The 21,402-nt window shown below is 38.4% G+C and overlaps 1 protein-coding gene and 1 long non-coding RNA gene across 18 annotated transcripts in view; one reads left to right on the forward strand and one right to left on the reverse strand.

Annotated features, from left to right (window-relative positions):
- The window catches only part of PHLDB2 (pleckstrin homology like domain family B member 2), a 231,950-nt gene that overhangs the window by 184,829 nt on the left and 25,719 nt on the right, over positions 1 to 21,402 (reverse strand). The window lies entirely within an intron of this gene.
- LOC135969412 (uncharacterized) overlaps positions 1 to 21,402 on the forward strand; it is an 89,971-nt gene that overhangs the window by 16,639 nt on the left and 51,930 nt on the right. The gene's annotated exons all lie outside the window — the stretch shown is intronic.

The following is a 21,402-nucleotide window of genomic DNA, read 5'->3' on the forward strand; positions in this document are numbered from 1 at the left end:
TACAGCATAACAACTATTTACATTGCATTTACATTGTATTAGGTATTAGAAGTAATCTAGAGATGATTTAAAAGAGAATGTCCATAGGTCCAGTATAAATACTATGCCATTTTATATCACAGGCTTGAGCATCTGTGGGTTTTGGTATCCATGGGAGGTCCTAGAACCAATCCTCCATAGATACTGAGGGATAACTGTACTTTATATTTGAATATAAAATTCTTCCTTTTATTTAAATGAAATACGATTTGCTATAAATTTTAATGCACCAAATGCCAATATCTAGAACTACACAGAATGAATCTACCACTTTTTCATGTCAATCCTTCCTAATTCTGAATACAATTTTCATTGTCAAGATCAATCTCTTCTCTGAGCAAAACATTTTTTGAATTGTTCCTCAAAAGATATGGTTTCCTGAACCACCACCATTCTGGTTGCCCTTCTCTGACTATCTTCCTATTTATCCGTGTCCTGATTGAATGTTAGAAGTGGTCTAACAGATGGAGAGTGTAGTAGAATTATGACTTCCTTCTTGGTGTGTCCTAGATTTTTGTTAAAGAAGTTTAAGATTGCATTAATGTGTGTGTTTGCCTCTCTAATGCTACTTGTTGAGTTTAAGATCAGTTAAAGACAACTACGTATTTTTTTGGGGGAGGGGAAGAATCCTGTTGTATTTAATATTCAGAAATAAATTCTAGATGGATTAAAAATGTATGTGTAAAAACAAAATAATCAATGAACTAAAGGAAAATATTATATTTGAAAATGTTAATTTTACTTGGAGATTTGAGAATTCCAAGTGTATCCTTCAAGGATATAAGTCGCATAAGACAGACTGCTATATTTTGCCAACTAAAATTTAAAGCTCCAAAGTGGAAGAATAATAAAATATCAAAAAGAAAACAGAAATATGCTTGCAAAATATATGGTAGGGGTTAACAGACTTAATATCTCAAGAGCCCTTGAGAATCAACTAAAATAGACTAATATCAGTAGAACAATGAATAAAGAATATGAATAAGTGAGTCACAAATGAAGAAATAAAATGGCTCACAAACATGTGATGAAATGTTCAAACAAGCTAGACACCAAAGGTGCTGGCAAAATTAAACTGCTAAAAATGAACTTAATAGCCAATATTCTATGCAGACAAATACCTGGAAAACAGACTTTCTCACACACAGCTGATGGAACTATACATTTTTATTACTTATTTAGTATAATTTGGAAATATATGATCAAAGCTTAAGAAAGCAATTAATTTTGTTCTCAAAATATCACTTTTCCTAATTTATTCTAAGTCAAATACTAAGGATGTGTCCAAAAAGTCTTATCATAGCATTACTCATAATATAAAAATAGAAAAAATAAAGTTTTTATAGTAGGGAATTGGTTAGGTATGACATGTTCAAGTAATGGACCGTAATTATTATTTAGTTAAAAATTGATGTAGAAATATACTTACTTCACAATATAATGAAGTAAACAAGTATGTTACAATATACATGACATTTTCATAATTTATGTGTATATCACATATGTGTGCTAAAAATCTTGCAATTAACATAGCACAAACATACTTTTTCTTATCTTTATGTTCTGAAATAGTAGTTTCATCACTTAGAATAGGTTGGATTATACGGCAGTAACAAATAATCCCAAAATCCCAGTGACTTAACACAACAAAAAATTAGTTCTTGCTTATACTATTTATCAGCACAGTTTATGAGAGAGGGGCTTACTGATCACACCCACTCAGAGACACAGACAGATGGCTCCAGAAGCTTCCACTACTACTGAGGCAGGAAAAAAGGATGAGGCAACTTGTACACGCCACATGACACTTCTGGTATTTTGTTGTTCAAAGAAAATCTCATGCCTCACTTCAAAGGAACAAAGAAATGCAAGCTTCCAATGAGCTCAGAGCAATTTTTGTAGACAGTCCTAATGACTATCACATTTACAGTTTTTTCTTCTATTTGCTTGTTTGTGTTTTCTGATTTTTCTAAGTCAACATATATAATATTTTATTAACAGAAATTCCTGTTCGGACATATGTCCTTAATCATGCGTTTGTGAAATTCTGGCTCTGATATTTATTGTCTGCTAAAATATTTCTCAATCTTGATCTGATCCTATTAACCAGCGTATTTTCCCTCCCAGTTTGTTTATTTGGCACTTCTGAAAATATCATCTAAGTCATCATCAATGACACCAGGTAGGGTGATCATTCCGGAGAGACTATTCCTCTCAAAAGACATGGATCCTCTAAACAATTGCCCTTAATATGCTTGTTCGATTGACTCTGAATTCACCAAACTGTATTTTGCTATAACCTTCAGTTTACCATCTGGTTTATAAAGATAACAAACGTTGTCAAGAGCCTTACTGCAATTGAATTTCTCTTTGGTATTCATCCAATATAGTGTTTTAAGTTTGGCATAACTTGATCTTAAGAAAACTCCTTTGGGATTAAGGCAAGATTTTCTGGCCCAAATGTTCACAAATTGGCTATTTAATATTTATCCTAGAATTTTGCTAGTGATCAACAGCAAGTTGATCAATCTCTAAATCAGAAGGTCAATTTTTCTGTCTATGGAATACAAATACCTTTATAGTTATTGATGTTTATCTTAAACCTGTTTCTCTCCCTGGGTGTTTACTGCCTCATTGATCTGCAAGTTTGTTCTGAATAATCTGGACCTGGAGACTTGAACACATTTAAAGGCGATGAGTTTTTGTTTTGTTTTGTTTTAATTTCCTTACCTTGCTCATGTTTCTCTTTTTCCCTAGTAGTGCTTACTCAATTATTTTATTTTATTTTTTTTCTCCAAGCCTCAGTCTTGAAAAATAATTTTTTTCATTTTAAAGAACTTGTTACTACTAAGGTAAATAGAACTTAATTCTAAAGCAAAGTGGATATTTTAGATGTAAATTGCCAGTTGAGGCTACCCATTTCAGAAAAAATATTATAATCAAAGGTTATCATGTGTTGGCTCTTCTGCTAATGCACAGTAGAAGATTTGTACATATTCATTGGAGGGCTCTAGAAATCTCTCTCTGAACAGTAAAGATTTTCCCATGACCTTGATACTGAAGCCATGGACTTTGGAACTCTTGCAAGCAGTTTCTAGAAATAGTCATGTTGAGCAAGAATTCTCAAAATTTTGAAGCACAGAGAGCTTTGGAATTTTAGAAAGTGCTGTCCTGGAATAGCAACTGGGGACAGAGGAGGGGAAAACAGATAGGAACTAAGAAGAAAAACAAAAAACTGGAAGTAGGACAAAAATTATATGTGATATAAGGTTAGTATGCAAGACTAATTCAAGCTATGCAATAATATAAAATGTATATATGGATATTCCTAAAAAAAGAAGATACTATGTCTAAAAATATTTCAAAACTTTTTTCTCTCTGAATAGTCTGAGAACCAAAATAAAGCTCTATTTATCACCTCATATGTGCTAAACACTTGCTCAAAATGATGAGAAAAGCAGAGAAGGTTGTTGCCTTCATGGAATTTATTGTTGAGAAGAAAGACAGAAAATTCCTAAGCTGTGCCTGGTAAGGACCCAGTGGGGTCAGTACTTGGTACTACAGAAAGAAGCTCTAGCAGGAGTCTCACCTAGTTTAAATGGGAATAGGAAGGATCAGGGAAGGATCTCTGGCATAAGCGATGTTTAAACTGAAAACAAAACAGAGAAGAAAGAATTTGTCAAGCTGATGGGGAGAGTGGAGAGCATTCTGGACCGAGGGAATAGTGAGAACAAAAACTTTACAAATTTATTGAGTGTAAAAGCTCAAGCTTGACCTTTTGAGTTCAAAGAGTGGTAATTTTGAGGAGCTCATGGTAGGCACAGAGCATCTCTCCTTTTTTACTCTCCTCGCTTTATATTTTGGAACTGAGAGCACTGAGCTATGAGACTAGCTTAAAGTTTGACTTAATTGCCGGGAATGTAGTGTCCTTTTCAAGAGTGGCCATTGGACTCAGAATAGGAAGTTCCATCTATAACAAAGGTTGTTCCCAGTAAAAACCAGAACATTTGCTACCAATTTTAAGGGCAGTCATTACCAATCTCTAGATTCTACTATTATTTTTATCATTTGGATGCAAATAATGAAGTTTAGCTTCACACTTAGTCTTTCTCTATTACATCCTATCTCCATACCTTGACTCTGGCCTTGGATCCTGTCATATTCCTGAGATAGTACATAAGTAAACAGAGCTTGGCCTGAGGGAAATAGAACTAAGGCATTCTTTCCTTGCTTGACCAAATTCAAAATAGGCAGGTTGCACTCTGGCCCTATGACTGAGGTAGTTTTGTGCCACAGCAATACTGCCTCTGTTTACAGCTGCCATCTCAGCATTTAGAGGACTGTATTTAATCTGCACTAAAGGGAGTGTAGGAACCACTTGAGAAAATCTTGCAAAGTTCTCTGGATTCTTTTCTAGATTAAAAAACACTCTTTCCCCCAAACTGTACTTACTATGCTTAAGAATTTGAGAGTTGAGAGTGTGGGGAGAAAGGAATGCATCTGCATAGCAGAAGGCGGAAGAAAATTCTTGCTTTAAATGGAATCATATTTGAAAAACTAACGATCATTTCTGTTATCTATGTAAGCCTGTTCTTGTTGTGGATATCCCCAAAGGAGAAATTAATTGTAAATTGACACAATATTTAGAAGGTAGAACAAAGAATCCTGGAGGGATAAGACTCTTGTGATGAAGACATTGTTATTGGGGAGATGCTGATAAAAAGCCCCCAAATTAAGTTTGGTATTCGTATTGGAGCATTACATGAGTAGTCCAAGCTTTCCTGGCAATCCTGACTCAGGAGGGCTGTGGATACAGAATATAATACAGGATTTGGGGAAAAGGGATAGGGATTAAGAATGATGAGAGACATGTGGATTAGAGCCGAGGGAAAAAAGTTTTCTCGAGAGTTTAAAAATAGGCTTGGGAGCAGCTCCAGAGCATAAGGAAAGCAGGTGGAGAGAGATAAGGAGATTTTAAAGAAATAGTCACCGTGGTCAATAGAGTTCACCAGACATAAGTAAAGGAGTTACGTTTTTAAAATTTTAAGGCATTTAGTTTTTCTTGATTATAACGTCACTCCATGACTGGTCCATAATCATGTCAACTTGAAATACAAAAGCTAAAAAATGACTTTAGAGAAAATTCCATACATTTTAATGTTGAGGAAGATAATGCAAAAGAAAACATTCTAAGTAACTACACAAACATAATGGATGATGATCATTCACTCGTTGATTAAATATTTATTAATCATCTACTATATATATAGCTCTATGCTTGCTTTGGGGGAAAACAAAGATTCAGTGTGCTGTAGAGGAACAGGCAATCTACTTGTGAAGACACACAGATAGTCCTTTATAAACATTCAGTTAATGCACTCACATATGAAAACACCTAACAACATCTGTTATAAGATCCTGTCTTTCCTCCTGCTGTTATTGATGCATTTGGGTCTATCCACGGGGCCATCAAAGCTGCAAGTCTTCCATAACCCATCATAATTTTACCTGAATAATCTCTGATATGAGAGTTCCAGATGACATGAGTTAGAAGTCTAAATGTGCTTTTCTATTAGCATAAAACTCGTATGGTTCTGAGATGCTGTCTTAGTCTTTAGCAGGTTTCTGCCGCTATAATGGAATACGACAGGCTCCAACATTTTTAAAGAAAACAGATTTATTTTGGCTCGTGGTTCTGGAGGCTGAGAAGTCTAAGAGCATGGCACTGGCACTAGTGAGGGTCTTATTGCTGTGTTATTTCATAGTGGAAAAGAAAGCAAGGCATGTGAGACAGAAAGTTGGGCCGAACTAATTTTTTTCTTTTAAATCAGGAGCCCACTCCTGCGTTAGCTAATCCCCTCCCGCAATAACAGTTCCACTCTTATTGCCGAATCGTCTCTTTAAGGTCACTTCTCAATGTGGTTGCAATGGCAATTAAATTCTAGCATGAGCTTTGGTGGGGACATTCCAAACCACAGAAGAGCTATACTTTAGCCTTTCTAATAATGTACAGAATGAAGTCAACAGCTGAGAACTTACTGTGACAAACAATTGACTTGTAAATGAATGTTTGGCTCACATTTTGTGAAGACACATGTCAGTGTCCTTGACTCTCCTCTCCCTAAAAATCTGAATGTGTGGGGTGATAAATAGCCAAGTGTTGGTGTGTATGACCCAACCATTCATTGGCCATGGCTGACTGGCTACTTACCCTAAGTATTTCCATATATAGGATGGCCAGAGACCTGTGTAGCAAAGGCAAAAAGAGGATGTAGGTGAGTCCTCTTAAGAGTATAGATTATTGCATTCTGCCAAAAGAACATATGCACCTGTATGTTCATCTTAAGGCTATTCACAAGAGCAAAAACGTGGAATGAATCCAGGTGCCCATCAAGGGCCCAGTGCACAATCCACTGTGGGTGCTCAGGCAAAAAAGAAAATGTAGTACATATACACCATGGAATATACTATGCAGCCATAAAAAAGAATGAAATTACACCTTTTGCAGCAACATGGATGCAGCTGGAGGCCATTATCCTAAGAGAACAGGAGAAACAGAATGCAGAAACAGAAAACTAAATGCAGTTATGTTCTCACAAGTGAGAGCTCAACACTGGGTACGCATGGACATAAAGATGGAGCAATAGATATTGGGAACTACTAGAGGAAGGAGGGGGGTAAGGGCTGAAAAACTACATATTGGGTACTATGTTTAGTGCCCGGGTGACAGGTTCAATCATACCCTAAATCTCAGTATCACACAATATATCCTTGCAACAAACCTGCACATGTACCCCCTGATTCTATAATAAAAGTTGAAAAAGAAAAAAATATAGATTTTTGGGAACCTGAAAGGTTATAATAAGTAATCCATGAACACTGAAGCAGAAATATCATACTATAGAATAGTGCTTCTTAAAGTGTGGTCCCTGGACCACAGCATCAGCATCACATGGGAAGTTGTTAGTTTTTCCCCAAACCTACTGAGTCAGAAACTCTGAAGGTAGGGCCCAGAAACCTGAGTTTTACATACCCTTCAGGTGATTCTGATGCTGCTAAATTTTGAGAGCCACTGTTGAAAAAGTAGCCAAAGGCTGCCTGAGTAGCCTAATGAACCACGCAGATAGATGCTAATGTGAGTCAGTAAGGAACTCTGTGTGAGCAAAGGAAAATTTTAGGTGGAAGAGAGTGGATTAGATGACAGAAGAGAACTGGGGAGAAAGTGTGATTCCTCAGTTTCAGTTTCTGTTGAGGTACACCCACACAATACTTACCATGTTTTTGTTTTTAGGGATTCACATTTGACTGTGGTTTCTTGGAACCATATTGTCCTGACTTGAGCCCTGGTTAGAAAGTAGAGATGTTCTGAGCAAGATACTCTAAGGCTATGGACTCTGTAATGAGAGTTGAAGCACATTTTACATGAAAGCACAAATTGCCTTCCAAGTTCACTAAAACTATGGTCAAATACATTTTTCTAGAAAGGGCAGTTACAGCCCTGAGGCTGGGTTGAACATTTTACGTATTTTTTGCAATCCTTAATGCAGCATAATGAAGGGGATTCATAATGGTATCTTGTTAATTTGCTAGGGCTCCCATAACAAAGTACTACAAACTGGGTGGCTTAAACAACAGAAATTTATTGTCTCACAGTTTTGGAGGCTAGAAGTCTGAAATCAAGGTGTTGGCAAAGTTGGTTTCTTCTGAAGGCTACGAGGAAAGCATCCATTCCATTCTTCTCTCCTTGGCTCATAGATGGCCATCTTTATGTTCACATGGTGTTCTCTCCACGTGCTTGTGTCCACATTTCCCCATGATAAGGACATAAGTCATAGTATAGGAGACCTACCCAATTACCTCATGTTAACTTGATTACCTTTGTAAAGACCTACCTCCAAATAAGGTCACATTCTGACATCTTGGTGGTTATGACTTTACATATGAATTTGGGGAGAACATAACCCATAACAGCATCTCTGTTTTCAAAATGAAGACCTACAGAAAGGTTGTATGAGTGCCCCAGGGGCAACAGGTTGATTGTGTGATGAGATGTAAATCCGGAGCTCTCCACAATAGTCTTTCTATGCTTATAAAACATATCTACTGGAGTTTGTTAAATGGTCTGGATTTGCCAGAAGCCAGTCCATTTAGCTTGAGAAAAAAAAGGGAGGGTAATGATGTAGAAGAACATGTAAAATCTATACTGGGGTAAAACATGTGTTTTACATCTAAAACTAGTTGAAGGATTTAGCACCCATTATTTTTGCCCATTAGAATAGTGCCTCCTATTTCTTTGAAGAGGAATCAGATGAAATTCAGGTCATGTGATAGGACGGCTAATTCTTTTTTATTGTATTAAACAGATGGCATCAAACAACAGGTTGCAAATATGATGCATATGGGGTTACCACAAGTGAGTATCTTTTGGAAGAAAAAAATGTGGCACATAACTGAAAGAAATCACATAAAGATGAACAGAGAAAGAAAGAGCTGTTTTGTTATGTGGAACCAAAGTGCCTTTAGTCTTTTTGGTCTTCTAAATATTCACATTTGAGAGTGAACTGGTCTGATTTAAGATGCTGTACTAAATATCCCTTTGTTAGAAAATAAGATAAAAAGAAATACCACAAATTCTGAGCCTAAATTTTAGAGCTGAATGTTAACTTCAAATTATATTATGTGGTATTTTGGATTATTTTATGAGAAAAAAAAGAAAGAAAATAAGAGAAAGAAGCATAATCCTTATTTAGAAAATCATACTGGTTCAACGTTAATAATTAACTCCTATTACTGTTGTATAATGGAGAGAGATACCTGTTTCATTAGTGAAAACTAGTAATCTGTTTTGACATTTTGAGAGAAAAAAATACATTTTGCTTGGTCCTTGAGAAGATACCTTGATTCCTAGTCATTTTTTTTTTTTTTCTAGTAAGAATCACTTTCTTTGTAGAAGACTCATTTTCTTAGAACTTCCTGCAGCAAATGATGCTGCCTCCTCATTAAAGCCCTTCTGTCTGGGCCTCCTGTGTCATTGCCTGCAACTGCCTCTCAGCTTTCTGGCTTCTCTTTTTTATGCTGTTTGGTGGCCTTTATTCCTTTGGCCCCTTAACCATACACACTTTCCAAATTTTCTTGGCTTGACTGTAAGCTCCTTAAAGATAAGAATCTATCATCTGTTTCCTTGGAAACAGACTTAAGTATCTTCAGCTTAAGCATCTTTGGACAGAATGTATTTCTATCTTCTCTACCTGAGAAAGATTGGAAGGGAGAAAGTATAATAAATACCACTGGTTTTAGGACTGATTGTCAAATCTAAAGGAAGTGCACATTATTGAACTACCTGATGACTAAGGGAAGGTGAAGGTTATATGAAACATCAAGGGGGAACTATAACTCCTTGGCACTCTTATGCAGGCCTAGATTCTTTGAGTTCTACATCTAGGTGTATGAGTCATTACAAATCCCTTCCTTCATATTTTCCAGTTTTCTAAAAAATGATGTAGTTGATTTAGTGTCTAGGCAGGAAAAGATTTGCCCTTAGGAAGCTAAACTTTCCAGGATGCTGCAGGGAGATTCCAACTGTATCAGTCTGGAGTGAGAGGTGCAATGTAGGAACATGCACTCAGTAATTAATATTCGATGTAAAATAGATATTAAATTTCATAAATTATAAATACTTTGAAAATAGGTAACAAGAATAGAAAGGGAATTTCTTATATTAAAATGTCACCCTATACACAGTCCTCAGGAAAGAGATTTTGCTTTTCTATCTTCTCTTTCTATCCCCTTTCCTTCCCCTAGTGCTACTTGATTGACAAAGAGATGTGGAATGGGACTCAAGGAGAGTTTAGATGATAAAGGGGATTATTTCCCAGATCCACTTATACTCTAATCCTACAGGTAATTCCCCTAAAGGTCCACATTTGAATAAGACTGATTCTTACATGACTGCCTTCCTAAATAGCAGTTATGAGGGGTTCTCAGTCGAGTTATTCATAAACATTAGCCCAAGAGCTTGCTCTGTATTGTCCCACTATGCTTAAGAATCTCTTGCCTTTGGAATTGCTGTGAGGAGGTCAATATCTCTGAATAAAAGCTAAATATGCTCCAAAGCTTTCATCAGCAGCTGTCAGAATACTTCAGGGCCAGTTTTATAGCAAAGCAATGAAGCATACTTTAGAAACTTATTTTAGAAATAAATTCGCATTTCTATAAACTCAGTGCAAATTCTGAGCTCTCACAAATTTAGCAGTAAGATATAAATTGGTTCCCAGGTGTTCAATGTAGAAAAACGTAAACATTCTCCTACTTTATTTACTAGGGGAACACATATCTAAAATAATCATTCTCTGGGTCAAACTTCAAATCAAAATTTTATCTCTAGTTTTATAATTACATTTCCTGAGTATTCTAGTTTCCTTTATATTTAACCTTCAGAACAAACCAGATTCTATGCACATGACTTGAATGACATTACAAAATGGAACAGTTAGGAAAAGGTCTAGGAAGGGCTACCAAAAATCTGAATTAATTATGATCTCATTACTTCTAAGCCCCTTTCTGAACACCCTTTCTGCTAGAAGAACACTTTGGGCTATATCAAATTTAGCATCACACCTGCAGCATACATGCTCTGCATCCTCCCACTCTTACTTCTTGACTAACCAGTTTTTCTGAAGTATCATCTACATGCTCTTCTATGTGATTTTCTTCCATGATTACTCATCTGCTTAATCGGTGGGGGAAGTAATCTCAATTGAATAGATTAGACCTGGGTTCTCGAGGTTTATTTTCTAAGGGTGTGGACCAACCCTGCATCTAGCAAAATGATAGCCCAAGTCATCTCTCTTTGATCTCTCTGCTCCTTGGTTCCATCTATAAATGATGATGATGATAGTATCTACTCATAAGGTTGTTTGGAGGATGACATGAGATATCTGTACAGCCACAAGAGAAGTGCTCTGCAATTGAGTCCGTGTTCAATGATGGATAGCTATGATTATTATCTCATTATTAGGAATTCTTATAAGATCCTCATATTTTCTTTATACACACATTGTGTTATTAAATATAAATCTTAATTCGGTCCCCCTGTTTCTCCAACTCATTCCTTATGGCACATCCTTCCCATGAGACGCAGGCAGAATCCAATCCATCGAGAGTATTTTCATGTTTCCCGGATGTCGTCCTGGGTTTCTCAACAGCACAGAGGGATGCTGAACTGGGGAATGAAACCACACCCAGGCTGTGGAGTTGATAAAAGAGCTGGATCATGAAAATATTTCTCTTAGGGCTAGGTTTGGCAACCCTCTGTTTAAATTTAAAACACCATGAATTTGGGGCCTAGTAAATTGACAGTGTTCTTTGAAATCAAAAGAAGTTAACATGACAAAGAATGTGCCAGAGTCAGGATACACACATGCCTGAAATTATTTCAAGTCAGCTTTATTTCAGCATTTTTTCTCTTTGAAAGATGAAAACCATGAAAACCACTCCAAGCCCCAGTGGTGCCCTTTCCCAGGACTCTGCATGTCTTACATTTCTAGCAGTGACGCTTCTTCAGCCAGTGCTTCTAAAGGCAGATGTGCAAGCCACTCGGGGCTCGCATCCCCAGCATTTTGCTGTCTGATCTCCATTAACTTCCAGGAGATACAGTATACATTAGCACCAGGACTTATGATCAATTTTGTTTTCTTTCTGACTTTATTAATTTCCTGAGACACTAAACCCTCCCTGAAGGAGGAAACTGTAGCCTAACAGCAAGTCTGGAGAAACACCTGCTGTGAAATGCATTCCTGCAGCACATCCATCACCCAGATACCTCTCACAGCCTTACTTGAGTGAGACCCCTTCCTAGAGCTCCCAAGAGCACTCAACAAAGGTGGGAAGGTGAGGTCTCGATAACCAAGGAGCCCTCCCTGGCACTGGCTTTCTCCTCCCTACAGTCCCCTGTGTGAATGAAGCAGCAACATTCTAAGGGCTGTATCGCATAGTGCCACTGACAGGTGTTTATAGAGCTCAGCTAAGTGAAGAAGACACCTTAATACAGAACATAGATGAAGTAAATGTCATTTGAAAATTTTCTCTTTATTTAGGCCAGTTTGGCTTTTTCCTGGTACCTGCTGTTACTGTAGCTTTTCCAGTAAGTGGTGGGAAGAGAGTGCAAGTTTTCAACACAAGAGGTGACGTGGTAGTATTTGAGAAGAAACTAATGTTTTGAGATATTAGAAGTAAAGATAAAGATCCAACCAGACCTGACCTCATATTAAACCTGTGTTATAATACATCGTAATAGTTTACTGAGAATAAGCATAAACTCTTTTCTTGATAAGTTGCTGATGAGCAAAGCAGCTATGTTTATTTATTTAATCAACAAAAGTTTATTAAGTGCCTACTCATACAGGCACTCTGCCAGGCAAGGGATATATACAGGCAGAAAGATACGAAGTCATTGTCTCTGTCTCAAGAGAAATTCAGGTAAATAGATCTGAATAACTGAAAGTCAAGGATGAATGCGAAGTACTTGAGAGAGCATAAGATTGTAGAAACATATTTTGCTACAGATACTAGAAGTCAGGAAAAACCCTGTCTAAAATTCAACTTTCTCTAAAGCTTGTGTGACAAATCACCAATTTTATTCGTCTTTAAGGGACACCCTGAAGCCTACGATGGGATCCATATTCACAACACTTGGCTGTCTTCTCATACGTTTGGGTCATGCAATAGCTCTCATACTTTAATGTGAGTTGAAGGCACCCGGGAAATTGTTAAAAATGAGATTCACGAGTTCTCACTCCAAGAACTTCTGCTCCAGGTTTGGAGCAGAGCCTGGGAAACCTTGTTAATTTTAATGAATAAGCTTTTCTGATAATTCTGCTAAGAATGGTTCTCAGACTGCGCCTTGAGCGACGCTATCAGAGCACTGAAATTTCTGTTTGCCTGTTTCACTAAGGACTGGTTCTTAGACCTTTACAATTTCAATCTTTAGAGCATAAAACTCATTACATATCTGTTTACTGAAGTTGTTTGCTTCTACACTTAAACTCAAGAAAGGTGTGCTGAGAATCAGAAGTATATGATTTGCACATGAGTGGGAATGGATAGGTGAGGAGTTCTTGGCCTCAACTTAAGAATTCTCGTATCTCTGTGAAGAAAATCCAAATTGCATTCCTCACACATGCCAACCCTCCTTCAGGGGTGCAGGCCTGTGGGGCCTGTTAAGAAAGTGTGCAGGGATGGGCTCTATGAGGTGTTTACAAAATCAAGTCTTTCCCTGAGGCCCATGGACAGTCAAGGCAAACAGATAAGCTCTATAGGTATAGCTAAGCCCTTTGGTAAAGAAAATGACCCTGGATATTCTCTTGTGGGAACTTTTACTTGTGAATTTGAACCAAGAAAAATGCTAATGCAAACCCAAAAAAATAATTTAGACCTGGCTAGGTCCCTGGTACAATTTCCTCTACAAGAAAAATGTTATTCCCAGAGTCTAGCTAGGCAGGGCTAATCTAGGCATTTCTGAGTTCAGGGACCAGAGGGTGAAGAGAGCTTTAAAAAGCCCTCCAGCTTTGGGGTTAACCCAAACAAAAACCTGTAGCCTGAGTCATTTATATGGCTACTCCCCTTCCTAGGTTTAGCCTTCTTCTTCTTCTTCTTCTTTTTCTTCTTTTAACTCCTTCCTTCTCCCCAACCCCACTTTAAAAATCCTTCTGTTAATATAAAAAGTCTAAATATAATTTATTAAAAAAATTAGAAATACTAAATTAAGTCCTTTTGAAAATACTACTTGTAGAACTTTTCCAAGGGCACATTGGAAAATAACTTCCTCTGAACAGGGTCTCCTCTGGAAAAAGAGTAACAGTAAGAAAAAGACAATAGGTTTTGAGCCATTTTAAGTACCGAACTTGTTCTCAGTAATGTGAATGAATGAAAGTTCACAGTTCAAGTAAGAGGGAGTAATAAATTCTCATAATGATTGCAGCCTTCCATTTTAGTTCAGCATTTATCTTTTTTTGAGGAGCAGAAGGTATTTTATACTAAATTCAAAGGGTTATTTGTCAAAATATAAAAAGTTTAAAAACCTAACAAGAAAAAATTGAACTTGATAAAAAGGGCAGTTAATCCTTACATTTTGAGGTAAGTAACACTAAAGTAAGCATGTGAAGAATGACTATTTTTGAATTAGGAGATTCCATTTAAGAGGAAACATTTTCTCTTCTGTGTTGGGTGAATTGTGTCCCTGCAAAAGATTTTGAAGTCCTAACCCCCAGTACCCGTGAATGTGATCTTTTTTGGGAACAGGGTCTTTGCAGGACGCCAGTTATAGTGGATTAGAGTCTACCCTCAAGTTAAAGTCATGAGGGTAGACTCTTATTCAGTATAACTGGCGTCCTTATATAAAAGAGAAATTTGGACACAGGCACATGTGTGCACGTCAGAAGAATGCCATGTAAAGACGAAGGCAGTGGCCAGGTGCGGTGGCTCATGCCTGTAATCCCAGAACTTTGGGAGGCTGAGGCGGGCAGACTACTTGAGGCCAGGAGTTCGAGACCAGTCTGGCCCACATGGTGAAACCCCATCTCTACTAAAAATACAAAAAATCAGCCGGGCGTGGTGGCGCATGCCTGTAATCAGGAGGCTGAGGCACAAGAATCACTTGAACTCAGGAAGGGGAAGTTGCAGTGAACCAAGATGGCACCACCGCACTCCAGCCTGGGTGACAGAGCAAGACTGTGTCAAAGAAAAAAAAAAAGATGAAGGCAGTGATGCATTTACAAGATGAGGAAAGCCAAAATGTAACAGCAAACCACCAGAAGCTAAGACAGGCATAGAAGATTCTCCCAAACAGCCCTCAGAAGGAGCCAACGCTGCTGACATTTTGAAATTGAAATTATGTTGTGTAAGCCACCCAGTTGTGGTACTTTGTAATGGCAGCCCTCGAAAACAAATACATTTAGCTAGGCACAGCATCTTCTTTCTCAAAACCCATGATTGCTGAGATGCTGATGGTTTCATCTGCGTTGGAACTTTCATGAGAACTGACACTAAAGAAAGGGGCAGCTGCACAATCTGTGTGCAAAGCCTTGGGAGAAACCCCTGCATGCCTTGAGGCTGCTGGGCTCCACATCTCTCCTGAGCCTACTCAAGCTGCCTCATCCTGGTTGTTTTGCTACAGCTCACTGGCTTTGCACCAATCACTGTTTAGTTCTGGGGTCATTCTTCTCTGCAGGTGGTCAGATCCTTAACCAGCCCTCTGGGACTAGGATTTTTATTCTTGTTTCCCTTTGCTCATCTTCCAAGAAGAGTCTTACAGCATATCCTGGCAAAATCTTGGATTGAGTAAGATTGTTACTTACGGTGACCAGTTCTGCCTCTGAGAGGTGGGAACCATGTAATATTGGAGAACTCATTTCATATCTCTGAGTAAGTTTTTCCATTTATGAAATGGGTAAAGTGCTATAAATTTTCTCATAGTCTTCCTGTAATAACACAAGTTATGGTAATTTATACACTACACAGCATTTTCCCAAGTGTGTGTCTATAGTCTTATAACATGGCATATTTTGTGTTTGTGTAGGTGTTGCACTAACTTACACAAGAGAATTGTTGTGTCTGGGGAACAATAGCATAAAAATCACAGATTCTCAGAGGCTAGCCACTTAACATTTGCATTAAAAATAGTAACAAATAAATTAGATGCCAAACTAAATTTGCAATCTTACTAATTGGTAGTCTCTAAGGAAAGGGAAACACACACATCAGAAAAGTAGGAGAAAAAAATAATGAGCTTTCTTACAAAGATCTAAGTACTTGCTTAGGGATAGTAAATGTTTCCCCAGGCCGAGTTCCCATATCCCAAAAAAGAGCCTGGTATCTGGAAAAATACATTGATGATGTAATAAGCATCCTTCCCACAGGAAGCACCTTCTACAAGGGAAACATGGGCTTCTAGATGCAACCAACGACTCTCAGCTGTGTGGCTCTGGCCTGTTTTTCTCATTACATCAGTTTTCCATTAATGAGTTGAAGATCCTGCTTTTTCTCTAAGATATTTTACAGAAATACTGGAAAGTAACATAAATTTTGTAAAATTATCTGAGACGCTAAAAAGTAAAGTAACTAAAATTCAACAAATGATTCTATGGGTTAATTTATCTATATTGTCTAAACAGTTAAGATACTTGTGGCAATCACTACACAGATAGATTTAACCCAGCAGGGTTCTTCATCTCTGTCTTAACCATATGTGTTTCATCAATTTGCATCCATCTGCCCAAATACTTACTGAATAGAGCAGCTAAAGATCATACAGTTTAGAGATGGAACAAAACACGAGTTCAAAGGAAAACTTACTAAGGCTGTAGGTTGTAGATAATATTGTACATCCAGACAGCTAAGAATGTATGCACTTTTTTTTCTACAAAGTGCACTTTAGACCTGGGAAGCCTTGGAAATGAGGAACTCCAATTCCCTAACATCACTCTTCCCTTAGGCTGGACCTTCTTAAATTTGCTATCAGCACTTTATTCGTATGCTGTATTATTTGAGAATAGATTAATAAGACTCCAATAAACACCTGATCTGAACTACAAAATGTTCAGATGAGGGAAGAATGAATACTTGGTTGGCAGGGGTTTGTGAGGGAAGAGTTTGTCTTTTACACTCTAGGATGGTAGGACATGGGGAAAAGACAGTGTCTGACAGAGCTGCCAAGCAAGGGTTTGGACCCAAGTGAGAATGTTTATTTGGGCTTTGGGCTGCCTCCCAGAACATTATTACCTAATAATTTGGACTGGTTTTTCCATACTCCTCATGGTCCTAGGGCTTGATAAGGGAACTTGGAGGGGACAAATTCTTCTTTCATAGGCCAATCCTCATCCAAACCCATAGTGTTTCACATATAATATTGACTTATATATTAAACACAGCTCAAGCCCACAGGATAACTGATGAGTGCTGCTCTCAGCTGATAAATGAAAGTACTGTTAAATGTGGTTATTCACTAACAATTTCCATCTGGCAACACTCACAGCCACATGTCTGACCATGGGTCAGAGGTGAAAGGGAGGCAGCAGCTCACTAAAGGCATTGTTTTCATTGGCTCATAATTAAGGACTCGAGAAATTGCTCATTGGCAACCAGTGGGCTCCTTGGGCACTTGTGAATCTCTTCCCCAGGCAATGATGAAGTGGGAGTGGGTTCAATGGTATGCTGAAGCATTCCAGACATGAATCCAAGCATTGTCTCTGAGGACCTCTGCATGTAGGCCCAGCTGGACAATGCAAAAGAAGCTGGCAGGGCAGAGCAAACTCCAAGTACATGGGTGGACTTGGGTGATGAGATTGCACAGGAGGACATTTAAATCCCAAGCAGTCGTAAGAACCTTTGTTTGGCATGGGTCCATTAACATTGCCATGGCAGTGATTCAAATATTTGTGGCAAGATCTGAGAGTGGGGGTGAGGGACTGACTGGCTGGCTGATGGGTGGACATACAGCTCTCCAGAGCTCCTCTAAACTCCCTGAAATCTTACAGCAGATCATTTCTATTGTTTTCATTCATGGGTTGGGGCTAGGGCTGCAAATAGAAAAGAGGTCCTCTGTAGGCCATAGTTTTAGCACTACACCTCTCACCAGTTGTCCTCTTATATTTCTTCTCTATATGGCCATTGTAATAGTAGTCTACTGTTTACAGAGAATAATATTCTCTCTTAAACGTGAAAAACATTTGTTACAAACTATAGGTAGGTAACCACACCAGCAAATCCAGCTGGACTCAACAGGATTTTGTTTGAATCCCTTAGTTCTCCTCTGAGTATACCACCACTTCCTCATTCTGGTTCATGAAGAAATTTTATCTTCTTCCTGCAATCCAGTTTCTATCAAAGTCACCTAAAACTAAATTGGGTAGTTTGCCTGAATATCAATGGCCGGGAGCAAAAATAGTTGTCCTGGGTACTTTCTAATAGGGGAAACTCCCCTATTTGTGGCTATCAACTCTTGCCTTTTCTTCATATTCTTCTAGACAATCCTAATCAGGATCAATCATCACTCTCTCTGATTCTGTTTTTTCAAATTTAACTTCCAAATCTCAACCTTTATCACATCCTACCAGCTTTTAACAGTTTCTACCTGCTTCCTCTAGATAACCCAATTCACATACAGCCCAAGCAGAAACTTGGAAAATCAAACCTAAGTCAAGGCAAAACATCTCTATAGACAAATTTAGTAGCCACATTTAAAAAATCATAATATTTTAGGAAATAGCATCTACAACAAAACATATTTTCCATTGCCAGTAAAACTAATGGGCTTCCTACAAGGGTAAGGAGAATAGCTGTTGAGAATGAGAACAAGGACAGTTATAATAATCGTCATTTATTGAGCTTTCACTATATGCCAGTTTTAAGTACTTCAGATGAATTATTTAATTTAATTTCATAGTTAAATGTGGAAGTCATGACTATCATCCTGATTTTCAGATAATAAAAATAAATTTTTTTGCGTGTGCTTCCCAAAGCCAGAAAGTGGTGAAATGATTCGAACCCTACATGGCAGGAATTTTTTAGAAACTTCTGCTTATAGTGAAAATGCCTGTTTCCAATTCTAATTTATGTCATCAGATATTTGATTCAGTAGTTTGGTGCCAACAATCTACAAGAAGCATACTTAATGGAATGTGGAAGAATGACAGATGTTTACATATGTCTTTTCACTGACAAGAAGGGTTCAAGACAGGAGATTATGAGGAGCCAAAGTCGAATACAGCTTCTCTCTGCTCGTCTGCACCCAAATCCTCTGTGTACCAAGGCCAATGGAAAAGTCCCTTGACTTTTCTATATGCAGGTTCTCTGTCTCAAATCAGAGACAACCAGACTACCTTCCATCTGAACAGAGTAACCAAACACAGGAGCTCTGGGGCCAGGTGCCATAGCAAGGTGACCTTCTCAGTTGATATAATGCATGTAAAGAGACTCCTTTGCTTTAATACTGTTTTGGGATTGCATTTTTTTTTTTCTTTTTGAGATGAAGTCTCACTCTGTTGCCCAGGCTGGAATGCAATGGTACAATCTCGGCTCACTGCAACCTCTCTGCCTCTCAGGTTCAAGCGATTCTCCTGTCTCAGCCTCCCAAGTAGCTGGGATTACAGGTGTGTGCCACCACACCTGGCTAATTTTACATTTTTAGTAGAGATGGGGTTTCACTATGTTGGCCAGGATGGTCTTGAACTCCTGACCTCAGGTGATTCACCTGCCTTGGCCTCCCAGAGTGTTGGGATTACAGGCATGAGCCACCGCACCCAGCCTGGATTGCTAACTCTTAAAAGACAAGGATATCAGTGCCTCTGCAGCCTGCACTACGTAGTACGGGTCCAGTAAAGGTTTATCAAATAAATAAATTACTTATCTTAATATATCCCATGTCAGAAAAATACTGTGTTGTCCAGGCTGGAATGTTCCACATTTGGTTGGCACTTTTCAAGCAGGTGTTAAATTGGTGTCTTCAGAATGTCTGAAAACCCTATGAAATTACATGCAAAACTTTTTTTATGAATGTGTAAGAATTTTGGTGAGGTTCCTTAGTTTTCATCAGATTCTTTTTTTTTTTTTTTTTTTTTTGAGACAGCGTCTCACTCTGTCGCCCAGGATACAGTGCAATGGCAAGACCTGGGTTCACTGCAACCCCTGCCTTCTGGGTTCAAATGATTCTTGTGCCTCAGCCTCCTGAGTAGCTGGGATTACAGGTGCATACCACCACGCCTGGCTAATGTTATTTTTGTATTTTTTGTAGAGACGGAGTTTTACCACGTTGCCCAGGCTAGTCTTGAACTCCTGGCCTCAAGTGATCCATCTGCCTTGGCCTCCCAAAGTGCTGGGATCACAGGCATGAGCCATCGCACCTGGCTTTTCATCAGATTCTTTTCTTGAAAAAAATATTTAAAAATTACTGCTTCATGATTTACAAAGCAGCTACACTTCATTATCTTATTTGATCTATACGACAAAGCTATGAGAAAGACACTATAATAATTTTTAATTTACGGAAAAGACAATGTGAAACTGAGAAAGATGACACAGGTAGTAAATTAAAAATCCTGTTGTTTTAACTCCAGATTCCTGTTCTTATTTGCAGTATGTGTATATGCATACGTGTGTGTGTGCAGGCATGTGTGTGTGTGCATATAAAAGAAGAAATGGCAACAACGAAATGTTAAAGTAAATTCCACATTATTGATTAGAGGTTGGCTTCTTTTCCACCTTAAGTTTCAAAGAATGGGATCATAGTTTTTCACTCCCTCTCAGCCTCCCTTCTCAGGGAACTTCTGGATATAACCTAGTTCCAATCTTCACTTCAAGCCCTGATGTCGCCATAGACTGTCTAACCCAGCAGAGACGTTTATGAACGAAGTTTACATCACCATTTTATTTTGAGCATTCGCTTCCATATTTACGTAATGGAGTTAAAAATGCCACTTGCTCTGACCTGAATACATTTCTCTCTCCTTTTTAAGGAAGCTAAAAATATAAGTGATTTTTGAATTGACTATCTTTCCTGGATGCTTTGCACTGCCTGACATCTGAGACTCATTTTCTCATCTGAAAACTGGGTGCCTTAGGGACAAGATAATTTTGTGGACAGCTTTTAAAGTGCTGTATGATGTTCTTTAGTGTTCTTTAGTGTTCTGGAGTCAATACTTTCCATGACCTTCTTCCATTGGTGTTTGGGTTCATCCACTTTTTTCTCACCACCCTTCAGTGCTGATATCACTACCTCCTTCTACTTCTTTAGAAAGTGCATTAGTCAGGACTAAGGAGCTTCAAACACATGTGCTGGTGGAGTGAGCCAAGGGTTAAGAGTGTTTCACGCCTGCCTGTTGAGAATGAGAATTTGTTGGACTCTAATACTCCTTGGAAGCCAAGCCTCAGACTTTTTTTGTCCCTATTGACAAAAGGCAAACTGGAACTGCACTGGCATGTTCCCCTAGGGCTCTGGAGAGGGTGGGCCCGATGACCTGTGCTGGTCTTTCAACTCTCAGACCTGTGATTCTACAATTCCTCTTCATGGTGATGTCACTTGGGGATTAGCAAGTTCTCACTCAGCAAGTATAAATTAACTTTCGGAAGACAGAGTCTGACTCATCAAAAAGAAGACGGGTTAGAGTCTAAGTCTGAGTCAGTGGACCCTGTTTCCTGCACTTTGAGATCAGAGCTATTCTGTTGCACAACTCCAGGAGGCACCCATCCCATTGTGTTCTCCATTAAAGGCCCCCCTTGGAGCCTAGCTTTAATACAGTATGATGGAAACAGTGCCCCCTGGAATTGAATGATGCTGGTGCCCTACCTGTGATTCCTCAAGAACCTTTATTT

Source organism: Macaca fascicularis, chromosome 2 (assembly GCF_037993035.2).
Source record: "Macaca fascicularis isolate 582-1 chromosome 2, T2T-MFA8v1.1".
NCBI classification, from domain to species: domain Eukaryota; kingdom Metazoa; phylum Chordata; class Mammalia; order Primates; family Cercopithecidae; genus Macaca; species Macaca fascicularis.